Here is a 4914-nt window from a genome sequence, read left to right as displayed (position 1 = left end):
GTGAGAAAGCGAGTGGGTATCTGGTGGGCATCTGGAAGAAGAGCAGCAGGAAGAGCAAGTGCAAAGGCCCTGTGGGCAGAACACATTTGGTGTAGGAGGGGTGTCAGGGACTGCATTGTGGTGAAACGGAGGAAGGGGTGCACAGCAAGTCGGGAGCTGACAGGACAGGGGTCAGATCATGAAGTGAAGACTTTGGCGTTTTCTCTGGGCACATTTTCAGCCGAGGAGTGACAGGATATATTTGATGTTTACAGGAATCCATCTGGCTGCTGTGTAGGCTGGAGTGAGGAAGGGGGGGGGGGAGCAGCCATGGAAATTAATATGGTGGTTAGGTATCTACTGTGAAACCCAGACAAGGTGGTAAGCAGTTACCAGACTCTGCACATATTTTGAAGGTCGAGCCGAGGGACTTTGCTGATGAATTGTGTCTGGGTTATGTGAGAGAAAGAGGAGCTAGAGAAGATCCTAAGGATTTTGACCTAAAAAAAAAAAAAAAAAATCAGTATGAGAACGGAAGAGTTGCCATTTGCTGAGCCGAGGAAGGCGTGGAGAGGAATAGTTCAGGGAAGGAGTAGAAGTGAGTTATTTTGAGAAACACTAAGCTTCCTGTACCTATTGGACAGTGAGTGGAGACACCCAGGAAGCAACTGGGTAGGTGAGTCAGGAATTCAGGGCAGAGATCTGAGCCAGAGATAAATTTGGGAGCCATTGTGCGTAGGTGGTACTTTAGGCCCTTGGATGGGATGAGAGCTCTAGGAAATGCTGTAGATAAAGAGGCTTGGGGGGGGGGGTGTCTACCATTTAAGCGTTGGGAGGCCAGGAGGAACCAACACAGTGGTTTATGGAGGAATAACCAGAGAGTTCGAAGATGTTAGAGAAAACTGGCTTTCAGAGGACGCATCAGGAGTGTTTCAAGTAGGAGGGCAGGGTCCTCTCTTGGAAAAGAAAAGGAAATGTCTTTGTGTATCCTACCCCGTGCCACACAGATGGAGTCTGCTGTTGCTAAGTGTGACAGGCAGAATGCTAAGATGACCCCCACCATTTCTTAGGGCCCACGTATGCATGCCCTGCATCCTCCCTGGGACTAGGAATAGGATGAGGTTTACTCCGGGGGTGAGGCTGTATGGTACGACAGTTGATGGACCTGAGCGAATGACGTTAGTCCCTTAAAAGCAGGGTCATCTCCAGCTGGTTGCAGAAGGGGTAGAGAGACAGCCGCCAGCTGCTCTGGAGGAAAGCAAACACAAGACGTCGTGAATGGCCAATGGGGGCGCGTGGCAGGAACTTCGAGGAGCCGCTGGGAATGGAGAGCGGTCCTCAGCGGACCGCTAGCAGGAAGATGGGCAGCTCCATCCTGCGGCCTCAAGGACATGAATTGCACTGGCAACCGGTCCTCTTGGAAGCGGACCCGGATGGGAACAGCAGCCCCCCCGCCGGCGCCTTGATTTCAGCCCAGCGGGACCCCGAGCAGAAGATCAAGACACACCCTTCCCAGGCTTGTGACCCAGAGAACCTGCCAAATGATAAATCTGCATTGTTTGCAGATGCTCAATTTGTGGTAATTTTTAATGCAGCAATAGCCCACGAATACCCCCAAGCAAGATTGAGGATTTGAAGGTTTATGATGACAGAGAGAGCAAAGTAGGGGGAAAGAGGGAGGGAGGAGATGGAAAGGGGAAAAGGGGGGGGGGGGACAGTCATGATGAAGAAGTGCACCTGTATGAGTATTTTCAGGGCACTATTAATCATAGAGTAAGTAACTCTACTCACTGCAAGGAAGGAATTTAAGAAGAGAAACAACGATTTATTGTTGAACCCGCGAGGGTTTCAGACCACATGCTTGGCCAGAGAAGAAATCAGGTTGCTCTGGAAGGCTCATCTGGGGGCTCCTGCCTCCCTGTGTTCAGTATGTGATCCAGGGCTTTCTCCCCTGTAGTCACCGGCCCCAGGCTGGGTTTCTAGGGAGTACACTTTCCACTTTGGCTCTCATCGCAAAGTACCTCCACAAAGCCTTACTTATTTGAACGCCGTCCACACTGGGACTTCTTGTTGAGTTGGAGATCCAGAAATTCGGATCTGAAGGGAAAGGACTGTGGTCCGTGGCACAGGTTTTCAGTTTTTCTGGGCTATTTAGAGCAAGTAGGGGAGGTCCTAGGAGTCAACAGACATGGGCTTTAGTTGTGTCTACATTTATTTATTTTGTCTCTAGCTGTGTGACCCTAAGGCATCATTGGCCCTCTTGGAATCTCACTGGGAATTTAGGGAAAATTCCAATCCTGACTCATTTGTAATGAGTCCCCCACAGAAGGTGGGGATAAGAAAGTGAGAAAATGAAGGGAGTCATCCAAAGTATAATTACTATTTCAGCTTTGAGGGTGAGCTCGGCAGCTTAGTTTCTTTTAATCCCAAAGGTTCTGCATTAAAGTCTGTTAACATCCTAGTCACATAGGACCTACCCTTAAATATCACAGTGTTACGATGTTTTACTCCAGGTAATTAGAGACACAGAGAACCGGGCAATGAGATTTGTTGCCACCGCAGAAAATATTATCATAAAGGCAAAATCCCACTGCAACAAATATTACTATGGTATTATGCTCCCATGCCATCTTGAAACGAGTACTTTCTCTAATTATCTAAAACAAAACAAAACGAGAAAGCCTGCGTACGATAGCGGACTTCCTTTCTAATGACAGTATTTGATTGTGGGCTGTCCGCAGGAGGCAGGGAAAACCTGAACGAAGCTGTTTGCACCGCTTTTGTCCTGCTATGAAGCAAACCTTAGCCCGCAGAGTTTCTTTTTTTCCCCCTCTTCCAACATCACAGTAGCTGAAACAATATTTCACTTAACTTCCAAACCATCACCAGTGGTCAAGAGGAGGTATGCAGAGGGGGAGGAGTCCAAAAGGCTTCCTCCCAGCAGGTGGAAAGGGGTCCTTTTACCCTTTCAATTCACCGGGGAGAGAATGGACACAGTAGGGTTTATCTCCAGCTCCCGCAGATGGGAAAAGTGTCAACAGATCCAGGCAGAACCTTGGTGTGTGCACGCGCATAAGGCCGGAGCAGGGAAGGAAAAGAAATGCAATCTCACAGAGAGATTATACTTCTGGAACACAGCACTGTTTAAAGGGTTGATAACAGGGGCGCCTGGGTGGCGCAGTCGGTTAGGCGTCCGACTTCAGCCGGGTCACGATCTCGCGGTCCGTGAGTTCGAGCCCCGCGTCGGGCTCTGGGCTGATGGCTCAGAGCCTGGAGCCTGCTTCCGATTCTGTGTCTCCCTCTCTCTCTGCCCCTCCCCCGTTCATGCTCTGTCTCTCTCTGTCCCAAAAATAAATAAACGTTGAAAAAAAAAAAATAAAGGGTTGATAACAATTACTGGGTTTCTCAGGATATAACAAGAGGGAGGGTAGGAAGGAATTGGATTTCTGCGACCATGTTCAATGGGCAAGTTCATTCATCAGCAGATGTTAATGGGGCACCCATAACTGGGGATGCAGCCGTGTGTAAGACAGAAAAGGGTCCAGCTCACGTGGAGTATAATACGTTCTAGCGGGGGACACGGGATGAGTAGACTAACATGTATGTAAGAAGGCAGTGGCGGTAGGGGCGCCTGGGTGGCGCAGTCGGTTGAGCGTCCGACTTCAGCTCAGGTCACGATCTTGCAGTCCGTGAGTTCGAGCCCCGCGTCGGGCTCTGGGCTGATGGCTCAGAGCCTGGAGCCTGCTTCTGATTCTGTGTCTCCTTCTCTCTCTGCCCCTCCCCCATTCATGCTCTGTCTCTCTCTGTCTCAAAAATAAATAAATGTTAAAAAAAAAAATTTAAAAAAAAAAAAAAAAAAGAAGGCAGTGGCGGTAAATCCTGCAAGAAAAACGGAGCAGGGTGAGGATATAGAGGTGACTGCTGGAGGGGGTGGTTGCTGTTTACATAGGGTGGTCAGTGAACGGTGACGTTTGAGCTGAAGAACTCAAGAAAAGAGTGGAGGGAACACACTATGTGACAGTTTGGGGGAAAACCATCGCAGACGGGGGTGAGAGTGGGGGACAGCAAATGTGGGTGTCCTGAGACAAGAGCACGTTCAGCTGCTGTCATTCATGCATTCGTTTATTCATTCACACATTCTTTCATTCATGCTTTTCTTCGTAACAAATAATAAGTTTAAGGCCAAGTATGTACTTCTAGGGAACATCTTTTGTTTGACTTGTACTTCCTTGTGGTTCCAAAATGCAGACTTGTTGATCAGCTAATATATATTTGACGTAGGAGGAAAATAGGGACGAGTCGGGCAGCATTCTTACCCCCCCAAAAATACAACCCAATCTAAGAGATGGACATATGCCAATAAGTGTAGTACTTCATGAGGTTTGGGAAAACAGCATAGGTTTTGGACAAGATCTCCTCTTCCAGCCCTTTGTAACATACCTAGCCCTTTGTAACATACCTAACCTCGGGCAAGTTAGTTTCTTCTCTGAGCCATAGGAGGAGCCCCCCCCCCCCCCCCCCCCGCAACAATACCTATTTTGTTACAACACTTTGTGAGAAGTAAATAAAGTAATTTATCTGAAGTATATAACAAATGGTAGGCATCTAATTCATGTAACATCTCTACTTCCTGTCTTATAATAATAACACAATATGGCTAACTAGTTGAACACATGCTAAGATTAGTATGTAGCCATAATCCTAATATTTGGCACATTGCATTGTGGTTAACTGATTATGGGCCTATCTGCCATACTAAACCAAGGGTTTCTTGAAGATAAGCAACATTGTTAATAACCATTGTTTCTACTGGGCCCAGCCCAACCCTTGGAGCATAGTACTGTGTGCTGAGTGAGTGGAATTAAGGAATGCTGAGAACAGAGGGGGTCAGGGTTGTAATATGCCATAGGTTAATTACATGGAAGGACAGAAAGG

This window comes from Puma concolor, chromosome D1 (genome assembly GCF_028749965.1).
Source record: "Puma concolor isolate L17-30 chromosome D1, mPumCon1.1.hap2, whole genome shotgun sequence".
NCBI lineage: Eukaryota > Metazoa > Chordata > Mammalia > Carnivora > Felidae > Puma > Puma concolor.
Note: the sequence above shows the minus strand (reverse complement) of the source record.